Below are 12,174 nucleotides of genomic sequence, written 5' to 3'. Positions count from 1 at the left end.
TGAAGAAAAACAAAGGCCTCCACTTGTACAAAGTGCGAATATAACTGCTTTGTGAGAGGTGACATTTGATGTCCAGACTTGAGGAGCTTCCAGCTAGAGTTTCAGCTGACCACATGAGCGAAACAGAATGCAAACCAGGTTTTTCCAGGCATGAAAGTCAACCCTGGGGGATTATGGTCCAGGTGAGAAGTTCTTTGATTGATTTGACAACTACAAGTGTGGTGACAAGTTCTTTTTAAGAAACCCTCTACGAGATGCTGATTGCGAGAGATCTCAAGATTTGGGAATTGTTTAATGGCGAAATGAAAATGTATACACTGTAGAGAAGTCTTTCTTGTCCACATTTGGTGGTGCAGTGTCATGGCCATGGGTTCGAATCCAACCAAGGCAACATATTCACAATCTTTCTTTTCGTGTGTTTCCTTCCACAATAAAAATAGCTTTCTGTTTAATTTCTGTCTATGAAATAAAAAACTTCAACATGAAAAGGACCAAAGAGGCTCTTTCTATCAAGTAAGCTTTTCTTTAATTTTAGATTTCTATCTGGATTGTACCTTGTGGTTTCTAGGGTGACATTAAAAGTGAGTTGGAATAGAGAGACTTTCTGTTTATCTGAATAGCCACCATGTAATACTGCATTTTGACAAAATCAGCAGCCCCTCCCTGAATGAGTCATCTTTGGGAATAAAAGGGGTTGTCCCATCATAACAATACTCTAAATAAGGACAATCAAACCTGGCGATCAAACCTGATGTCATGTCTGGATTGACTAGTTTGCACAACTGGTGGTGACAAGTTTCACATACAAACACAGGGTAACACCGGTGACTGGAAATATGGGCTTTTCGGACTTGGAAAAGATAATGGAACCGAATGCAGTGAGGTATGGAGTACCTCAAGAAGAAAATAGACAGAACTGCTCAAACCGGACTGGTCCCTCAAGCAGAGCCCTCACCCTAAAAGGGGCAACCCAACTACAGTAGAGAGACTGGAGACCAGTTCAAGAGAGTTTGACGACAATTACACTAATGCTAATCCTAAGATGCTAGAAAACCCCAAGTACTAAGCAGAGAGAGTTCCCAATACTAGACACTATGATAACTGAGAAGAGAGCTTCAATAAGAAACTTGTGGCACAGCATGGCCAGGCCCACCAACAGTATAAATGGTGCCTTTAACACTATGGGGCCAGTATATATATATATATATATATATATCATTAACGGACGACCGAGACAACTTATCAGTGCGGGCACCAAAGAACGAGGAGGTCCCAGCATTGTTGGCCCTATGACACCTGTTAGCTGAACATTTCCCCTGCAATGGCCTCTGCAGGAAAAATGTGGTATGACACAGCCTTAATTCATATGAATGGGTGGATGCTGCCCTTCCTTCTGGTTACCAAATTAGATTTAGAGCAAAGTCCTACCTTTACAAGACTAATAGCATATATATGCCCTAATATATGTTCTAATTGTACAATGCCTGTAATGCCCTTTATGTTAAATTTGATGTAGGCTATAAGCTCTTATTGAGTATAAACTCTTTTAAATCTAAACAATAAAGCTTGCATGCTATCTATGAGAGGAACTTATATAGGTCAGTGATGGTGTGGGTCACATCTTGCGTTAAATACTCATATCTGGCATCAGATATAATCATTAGTTATCTATACATGCACACATCCTTACCCGCTCTAACTTCCAGACCACAGAGACATAATATAGTTATTTTCATAGGAAGCCAGTTAACCTACCAGTATGTTGTTGGACTGTGGGAAGAAACCAGATTTCCTGGAAAAACCCATGCAGATACTGGAAGAACATGTAGTATCCATGTGGTTGTGTTCCTGGTCAGGATCGAATCCATGACCCTAGGACTCCTATACGGAAAGGCAGGGCAAAATAAAAAAGTTCCACACTGGAACAAGCGTAATGCTTTAATAAATCTCTGTCTTGCTATTGATTTTTCTTACAGAAACCTGTAGGTTTTCAGGGTGATGTGACATTAAAGAGTACCTGCACTTTCACCTCGGAGCGCCCCTGCTCTGTCAGCTGTTTTCGCTCCGTCCGGCAGCTGACGATGGCCCCATATAGCGCTATATGGGCTTTATATGGAACAATCTTCAGCTGCTGGAAGGTGTTGAAAACGGCCGTCGAGGCAGTTGCACCACGGAGTGAAAGTGCGGGTACTCTTTAAGGGCTAAAGACCCCACAGATTCCAAACAAAGAAAAAGCAGAGAGGGCAAGGGTGCAGATCTGAATTTAGTATTCTAATAAATAGAATGAAATTTTTAAAAAAATTGTCCTTCTCACCTGAAATATTTTCCCAAACACCGCAACCCTCTTGGTAAAGATGAAACAAGTAGAATAACACCAATAATGGTGCTGCTGCAGAAGCAACCAATATCGGAAGCTCCTGTCACCCTCCAGTTATGTCCAACGAAATGTATTGAACCATCGGGGTAAATGATACAGTACAATTCATTGCAAACCTCACAGGAGTCTTCCTCAAGTACCTGATGAAGACACTGTGAGGGTTGAAACGTGTTGTACTGTATTATTTACCCTGACAGTTCAATACATTCCGTTGGACATAATTGGATGGTGACAGGAGCTTCCGATATTGGTTCCTCATACAGTAGTATTGGTATACTTCTACTTGCTTCATCACAGGAAGTAAAAGAAAACCCTTGTGTCATGCTCCACCCATTTTAGCCTTACACTGGGTATACCCCCTCGTGGGCTTGCACAGCCCTGGGTATTGTTTAGGCCTCGGTCACACGGGCGTTTTTTCGCACAATTTGCGCATCACATAACGGATGCGCATCCGCAAATCACGTGACCGGGGCTGACGATTCGCTGAAAAATCTGCACCTAGCAGCGTTTTCAGTGAAACGGCCCAGTGCTGCCCGCTATCCTCTGCCACAGCTGTGGCACAGCTGTGGCAGTGGAGAACGATGTTCACCCATTGAACTCAATGGAGTCGGCAATACAGCCGGCTCCATTGAATGCAATGGGCTGCCAGCAAGCGCTGGATGAATTTTCGGGAAGGGCTTAAAATATAAGCCCTTCCCTGAAAACCATCCTGAAAATGTGTAAAAATAGAAAAAAAAGTATACTCACCTTTTTCCTGCAGCCGGAGTTCAGCCGCGTCCCTCCGGCAGTTTCCCTGAACTGCTCTCTGTAGTATTCAGCAGGCGGGAATTTTAAATCCCCGCCTGCTGAATGGGCTGCCTCTGATTGGTTACAGTCCTCCCCAATCAGAGGCAGCTCTCACTCACCCATTCATGAGTTCATGAATGGGTGAGTGAGTGCTGCCTCGGATTGGCTGAGCGCAGGGACCAATCAGAGGCAGCTCTCAGCTGTCATTCAATAGCTGAGAGCTGCCTCTAATTGGTCCCTGCGCTCAGCCAATCAGAGGAAGCACTCACTCACCCATTGGTGAGTGCGAGCTGCCTCTGATTGGTGAGGGCTGTGACCAATCAGAGGCAGCCCATTCAGCAGACGGGGATTTTAAATCCCCGCCTGCTGAATACTACAGAGAGCAGTTCAGGAGAACTGCCGTCCGGACGTGGCTGAACTCCGGCTGCAGAAAAAATGTGAGTATACTTTTTTTTTTTTTTTTTACACATTTTCAGGATGGTTTTCAGGGAAGGGCTTATATTTTAAGCCCTTCCCCGAAAATTCATCCAGCGCTTGCCGGCAGCCCATTGCTTTCAATGGAGCTGGCTGTATTGCCAGCTCCATTGAATTCAATGGGCGAACATCGTTCTCCTCTGCCACAGCTGTGCCACAGCTGTGGCAGAGGAGAACGATCTTTAGTATATGTTCTCAATGGGGTCGGTGCTGCTGCCGCCGGCCCCATTGAGCGCATATATAGAACACAACGTTGTGCAGAACGCAGATAGGTGCGTTCTGCAAATCGTTGTGTCCTATAATTTATCGCACATCCGCATAAAAAGCGGACATGTGACCGATCCCATTGGGATGCATTGGGTATATATATACGCGGATCGCATGCGCAAATCACACGAAAAACCGCCCGTGTGACCGAGGCCTTAGTGTTTAAAAGCTCATGTACTGGTGAAGATCTTGAAAGATTGGGACCTGATACTAAAATAGTCCTAACCAAAGCATTGGTGGAGAAATCATTAAAAATACTGGTGTAGACCAATAACAATAGCTATATCTTAGAACAGAGAAAGACAACAGCTGTACAGGACAAGTGGTTGATCTTCTATCATTGGGCATATAGTCTGTGCCATCAATGAAGACTATAGATTCATAGATTTGTAATGGTGGCTTGGAAAAAGCAGCCAGAAGAAGGGTTGTTGCAAAAGAATTGACAGAGGCCTTGTAACTTGCAAAATATGGTTCTTTTGTGGATGTTGAAACTGGCCACACATAAGGCACAATCTTTAATTTTATGAAGGTTGTATAGGTGAAGGGGGTAACGGAGATATTAAGTAGGGTATGTCCCTTGCCATTACGGGGTCGATGGAGCCAAGGGGGAAACTGGCAATTCGGCAGCTGCTCTCCCTGGTGTCTTAATTCCCTTCTCTGTGGTGGGAGGAAAATAAGAAAGTAAAGCCTTGTGTCCAGGTCATCTGAAAATCTACCGGGGGCTGGTGGCAAACCTTGTAATATTGTGCCCAAGACAGGATGGGTGGGCGAGAGCTTTGAGAATAGGCCGAATATTCAGAGCCATGACTCATATTGAAAGCTAAACAACTTTACTGAACTTTAAATAACATGGCCGTCCATCCAGTAGGAAATATGAGTAACAATAGTGTATAGCGCGCCCGTTAGAAGTCCAACTTGGCTTATTAGGCTATACTGGCCGTAAGTTGAATGAAAAGGTGATTCTACATGCCAATTCTGATGACCACACTTCGAACTGAAGTCCACTGTTACTTTCACCAGGTTCATCCTGTATACAAAAACTAATTGTCCTTTCACCGGTGGCATTTGCACAGCCACGCGGTAAAGCAGAGTGTTAGCAGGAACTTCTTAGAAGCCGTAAACCGGCTGTTCAGGAGAGGAGCTGAGACTCGGTGCGGGGAAGCCACTCTGGAGTACCCACTCAATGTTCGTCCAGAGAGCAAATGGCTTTGGTATCCCACTGGTGCCAGGCCGCATGAAAAAGGTCCGGGTCTACATCCTTGTACACTCTCTAACAGACTCACACTATTCTCTGCCCAGTTGCTGACCAGAGAGCTCAGCAACCAGCGAGGCGCCCCAATACACAGCAGTCTCCGCTAGCTTTCCAGTCTTCCATACTCTGACCTCCCTAAAGTAACTGCACATATTTAATTAACAAGTTTTCTCATCCCCGGGACCAGAGGCGCAACTTGAAGCTTCTGGGCCCCAATGCAAAGTCTGTAACAGGGCCCCCAACTATAATGCTTTATTCATAGTACTGGGCTCCCTATATGGTGAAGAGAGGCCTTATGGGGCCCGCCAAGGCTCCTGGGCCCGGGTGCAGCCGCATCCCCTGCATCCTTTATAGTTACGCCCCTGCCCGGAACATTCCCCTCTTGCATGAGTAACTTGGGCAGCCGTGGTATCTCCGCTAGAGTAGCTGCACAACAATTATGTGTCTCTGACTTTGGCAATCTAGATAGTTAGAGGGGTATTTCCTTAAATACATGTAAATGCCCTATTAAAAATATCTTGCAACGCACAGACATCATGCGGGAAAGTCGCCCGTGTAAATGCCCCGTTAGACTAAAAGTAATGCACAGTATGCATCAGGTTGTCAGTGATTTGGTTTGTCCAGGACCAGAGAGTCGCTTTAAGATACAGTACATTCCCCATACCATTTCCTCTCAAGTGTCACTCTTCACTGTAGCTCTGGCATTATATTCATGAACTAGAAAGCCTACATGACCACCCAAGTCATAAACTCTGGGGCATTTGTTATACTGATGTCAGGATGTCATTAAGGGATTATTATAGATGTGATTTTGTAGGATTTTTCATACATGCATCAATCCTAATAAGTCTAAGATAGAACAAAAAGCTGAATTGTGCATTTCATTCATTTGATCCCAAAACACGTGCAGCACAATCTGGAAGTATTGGTGGAAAAAGGAAATGACTTGAATACTTGCTGTTTTAGAAATAAAATATTTATGGGATTCAATTAAGGGATGTCCGTTCCAAAAAAACACTAAATCAGAAATGAAACTCCACAGGCGCGGAGCTGCAGATGTCATACTTCAGGGTCAACCAGCTGTTTACAGAGGGGAAACCTCAGGAGAGGAACAGGTTTGGCTATAATAAGTTAGATTTGCATTTGGTGGCCTTTTTCAAAGACGTTATCTACAAGGTTCAGAGAGTTGATTGCCTGCAGGAGGGGACAGCTCCGGGGCGAAGCCACCTGCAACCTCCCAGGCTGCGTCCTATAGCCCCGGCTTCTTCCTATTATGTTGGCAGGACACAATCCACTATAATAGAGGGATAGGCTGATCTACTGTCCAATAAACAAATAGCTGGTCTGATTGGGTAGTTCAGTTTATGGCAGTCTGCAGTCTGCTGCTGAGTACAGACTGTCATAAAGGCTCCTTCACAGCGTGCACAGAATCTACAAGCACAATATGCAGAGAATAGAACCCATTGATTTAATGGTTTGGTCACAAGCGTGTATTTTGCGTGTGCATCTTCACATGCTCTATCTTTCTGCGTAATGGGGGATGTGCAGATGCATGCGTTATATGCAAGGAGATGTGTGAAACACTGCAACTCTGCTGGAAAAAGAACACATCGGGAACTAGTTTGTCATTTCAATCGGTGCGTTTGCTTGCCGCGCACAAATGAACATGCCGCACGGGCAGAACAATTATGGTAAATTATGCCGATACACGCAAAAAAAGCCTCACTTACAAAAATGTTGTGCTAAGGCATGCGCAATTGCGCTTCGGCTCATGTGAAACCGGTTTAAAAGAGCCAGCCACTACACAGGGGTTGGAGCAGCAGCTTACGGTGCACTGACAGCCCGCACTGCCTGGGAAGCCCCTTTAATTTGCCCTATGGCAGCGCTGCAGTGGAATTAAACAATTGCTGGCAGATTTTGACCTAGATCACAACTGATCACTGGGAGATCAGGTTATATGTTGGGAACGTTTCTATCTAAGAGGCATTTATGAAAGTGGATAACGCCATTACCCCTTCTTGCCCCTTGGAACCTTAGTAGTTCAGATACCTTAAATGGTCACTACACTTTGAGAGGACAGGCATGACTCATGCTGTTCATAGAAATTTATGGAGAGCAGAGGGCAGAGGGGAGGAGGATGGTGAGAGAGGCAGTGATTCATATAGCCATGATGCTAAGGATAACTGAGAATTACATATACAGCCTGCAAAGGCGAAAACTGGTGACAATGCAGGATACAAGTCATAATAGGAACAAAATATATAGATATATGTACTGAAATGTTCTCAAAATCAAAACTAAACTTAACCCCGTCTCGCTCCAGGATGTATTTCTATGTTCTGGATGGGAAGGGGGTTGCGTGGAATGACGTATGTTTCCAGCATATAAATAACGTGGGTCAGGAGCTGAGACAGCGCCATCTGCAGTCACAGCCAGTTGCCACTCCAATCCCCACAGTTTACCCCTTACATGCTGCGGTCAATATTGATTGTGGGTTGTATAGACTGAACAGAAGGAGGGAGCCAACTCTGTGATGTCATCGGTCCTCCACCATGAAATCATGGAGGGCCGATAGATTGCCATGGCTTTTAGTGTATATCAGTAGCGATAATACGTTTCAATACAGAAGTACCTTTGCTCCCATTTAATAGGATGATTGGAGTGGATGGCAGTATGTAACTACACAAATATTACAGGTTTATATGGCATTCCAGGTACAAGGTAGGTGACAACTTCTAGACACTGTGATGGGGACCATTAATGGTTGTCACCACTAATCCAACAGCTTTTGCATCCGCTATGCTCAATGATTTATATCTCCGGGTATGTTTACAGGTTTAGCTTTGATATTACATTTAGAGTAGTATTATCATTTTTGGCTCGAGCACGAAAACATCTTGTAATGTGTGTTAGTGCACATGTTCCATTTCAACACCTGTGTATATGAGCCGCCGTACATTCCCAGTATGGTTAATCCTATTAGTAGCTGTGACTTAATCTCTGGCTGCACAGCGGATTATTCTGTACATACAGACATATCTTCTCTTACTCATGTTCTCTCATCTCTACAATCCTGGACTCTTTCTTCACTTAATCTTTGGAAATCCCTTACTCCTTAAAACCTCCAGAAGGAATTTTGATTTACGTCTGCACCTTATACAGAGAGATGGCGTATTTACTGCCAAAAATTCCATATCTTGTGGCTGGTGTTGAATGAACCAAACCAGTAGAACCCAGTTTTGGGTCGAACTTTGCTAAAAGTTTGCTTTGGCAGAAACCCGAACCGAGCTTTTAGTAAAGTTCTACCTCAACACAGGGTTCTACTGGTTCAGTTTGCTCAACACTAGTCCTCAACACATGTGTGTAACACAACCTATAAGCCATAAAAGCCTTGTATGACCCTTTCAGAGTGCTATACACGGCTTTTATGGTTCTTAGACAGTGTTAACCACCAGTTTTATGGGTTTTGGTGAACTTTTGGTTTCAGACTGATCTGAACTTTTTTAACTAGCTGAAACAAACTTTTCAAAAGTTCCATCATCCCTACTTGTAGATGTCTCAATATCTGAGCGAATGTGCAATCATCTATCTGCTATTCCCACTGAAGGGATTACCACCAATGGCCTGGCACCCCAAAGGTTGTGACCACCATAAACAATAAATATTAGTTTTATAGCAATATTACTTAGACAATATACATTGAATTACCAAGTTATTAGAGCCCCTGGCTCTTTCACGATTTGAGCTTTCCTGTGTGGAAATTATCCCCGTGCCCCAGAGTGCGGCATAAAATCACGTGAGAAGTTTCCGGTGGGTCAGCATCATTGTAAATCCATATTAGATGGGAAAATCCAGCAATCTCAGCAACTTCCAATGAAGCCTGGTCATCGATGCTAGTAGGCTAGCTGGGGCCAGGATTTCACTACCAACCTTGAGGGGTTTTACCGTGCAGTGGTGTGGAGAATATATCGAGAATGGTGTGATCGAGGAGGAACATCTAACGAAAGGGATCCTGTGAACATAAACAACTCATCAACAAAAGGAGTCAGAGGATGATGTCAAGAATCGTTCTGATGAACAGGCGGTGAACAGTCAAGCAAACTACGGCCAAATGCAACTTTGGTGCTCTAACTAACCTGTGCACAACTTATCGTTCCTTACCACGGATGGGTATACCAGCAAATGACCAGTTCCAGCGTCATTGCTGTCTAAGGGAAAATTGGATCACTGGGCAGTGCAAAAACATTGCATGGCCAGAGGAATCCAGATTTATTTGCGCCATGCTAATGGGAAGGTCAGAATTTGGCATAAGCAACATTAAACGCTAAACCCTTCCCTTAAGGTACCAACAGTTTAGGCTGGTTGAAGTGTAGTAATGGTGTGGGGATTTTTCTTGGTGCATCCTGGGTCCTCTGATACCTGTGAATGGATACAATGAGGTTCTATGGCTCTGAAGGCCAAAGAAGGTCCAAAGTGTTTCTAGATGGGCATCTCTAATAAAGTAACCATTCAGTGTATATCACTATTATTAGATGTTAAAGTGACCCTCCAGTTTTAAGACACAATTCTGTCTCGGGATTAGGTATAATACCTACAGTTGTTCTTCTCTGTCATCTCTCCGATCCACTGGTTCCAGGTCTTGTTTTTGGCCATCCAAGATGGCCAATGCAATCTTCAGACTAATTAATCTCCATAGTGCATTGCTAGTGTTAGACTACCAATGCACTATACCTGCTCTCTGATTGGCCAGAGCCACTAATGTGATTAGTACTGGCCAATTAGAGAGCAGTGCACAGTGTGCATTGGGTATTTGGAAAATTGCTTTAGCCATCTTGGATGGCCAAAAATGAAGCCTGGAGCTGGTTCGATCAGAGAGCCAATGGAGAAGAACAACTGAAGATACAAGTTCATCCTGAAACTTGAACCACCCAATCTTTCCTATGGGATCAGAAAAAAATCCCATTGTGCTTTCATGTAGATGCGAGTGTGATGCAATGTGTTTTTGCTCCCATAGGGAAGAATGGGTGATTTTCATTTAAGTATAGGAAGTGATCTGATCACCCCATACAGAAGAGAGAGTTTTGCGCGCTCCATCAGATCTCCAGAATGTCACTAGGTCATTCCATTTAGAAACCTGTTGGGAAGGTTATGGGGAAAGCAGGTAAGGTCATACAGACTGTCCTCGTTCAGCCCACATTATAATGCATGAGCAGCTCCTAAAAGAAAGGTACTTTTGTGTCACCTTTGCCCCTAAGGGTCATTCATGTATTGTATGTGACCAACTAATGAGTTTCAGAATGGAAGTATCACCTGGGTGTGCCCTTAATTTATTCACCTATACAAAAGGTGGGGATGGGGGGGGGGGCGACAAACCTTTACTAACTTTAGGTGATGTTATTAGTTCTGCACAGGATGATTATTGCTACAATCCTGTATCGCCTTTCAGTATACTTTTTCAGCAGTTTCTGGGAAAGCCCTTACAGAGTTTGTCACCAAGGCTATCTAGGTGGGGTACATAGAAAAGAGAAAGCTCCATAACAAAGACTAAAATGGGCCACCTATTATGGTTCCTGGTTTTGCACCCAGTACAAAGTGATCTGGAATCTGATTACCCTACCTAGACCTTTCCATAATGCTTGGGTTGATATCCATTCATCACAGTAGTTCCTCTGGAGAGAGCCCTGCAGAAACGCTTGCCCCCAGTACCAAAGTGGGTCAGGTCTGTCTTCTCTCCATCGGCCCCATAGAAGTCACAGGAGCTGCCACCACCCAGAATAATGCAAAATGTGAAAAAAGGGAATGTCGGTTGGGGGTGATCGCCCTTTTAGGTCTGCCCAGCCACATGTTCTTATTCCTCAGTGCGGTAGTGTCCTGTGGAACTAAATGAATCTTCCTCCTCCTAACTCGATCTCCTCCCCTCTGATATTTTGAGGTACTGCTGTCAGCCCATGGGTGGCCCTGCAACACAATTGCTTAGTTTTGCTAGTGTAATTAGGTTATTAACTTGATTCTGGGGTTGTACTTATGTTATGAGCTTGGTCCAGGTATTGTATGTCGGTACTGAGGTTGTTTTATGTAGTATTTATGTTGTGAGTTTTTCTGGTGCTGAATTCATGTAATGAGTTTTGTTCTGGTGCTGCATCTATGTACTATGTACTGTGGTTGATTCATGCTATATTTATGTTATGAGTTTGGTTCTTGTATTGTATTCACTTTATGAGCTTGATTCTGGTTCTATATCTATCAAACTGATCTTAGTTCTCATGCTGTATTTATGTACTAAGCTTGGTTTTGGTGCTGTATTTATGTTAGGAGCTTGATTCTGTTGCTGCTTTTATGTTTTGAGCTTGGTTCTGGTGCTGTATTTATGTACTTAGCTTGGTTCTGGTGCTGTATTTATGTACTTAGCTTGGTTCTGGTGCTGTATTTATAATTAAAGCTTGGTTCTGGTGCTGTATTTATAATTAAAGCTTGGCTCTGGTACAGTATATATTCATGGAGCATTTCTGGCGTGGTTATGCTGTTAACTTGCTGTTTTCTGCACAAGCAGAATACCAGCAGACTGCCTATCAATGAAATATGCAAAGTTTTTTCTTATGGCAGGGGAGAGGGCACCAATAAAAATTCCATGCCATCTAACCAAAGGCTGGCACTAGGCCTTCTCATATAGGGCGGATGGATGACCCCCTGGGTCTTCTCAGGTTCTAGCCTGGGTGGAAGTGGAACTTTTGTGTATGCCATTGCTTTACCGGGTAGATTAGTTATTCTTTGCTTATAGGGCAGAGTGATAATTGCTGTGGAAGTTGTAGGGTCGGCCATCTTGGTTGTCACCCAGCCTTTCCAAAAAAAGTTTAAAAAAATAAAGATTTTTATTTTCCAGGTAATGCTTTTATCTGGCTGGCTTATTCTTGAGCCTTTCTTAGTCCATACCTAATTTCCAGTTACCATGGTGATGTACGTGAGGTTCTGTATATCCAGCCTTTACGATGAGACATCACATTCCAACTGATGTTATTTT

The sequence above is a fragment of the Eleutherodactylus coqui genome, chromosome 12 (assembly GCF_035609145.1).
Source record: "Eleutherodactylus coqui strain aEleCoq1 chromosome 12, aEleCoq1.hap1, whole genome shotgun sequence".
Taxonomy (NCBI): Eukaryota; Metazoa; Chordata; class Amphibia; order Anura; family Eleutherodactylidae; genus Eleutherodactylus; species Eleutherodactylus coqui.
This window is presented reverse-complemented; position numbering follows the sequence as displayed.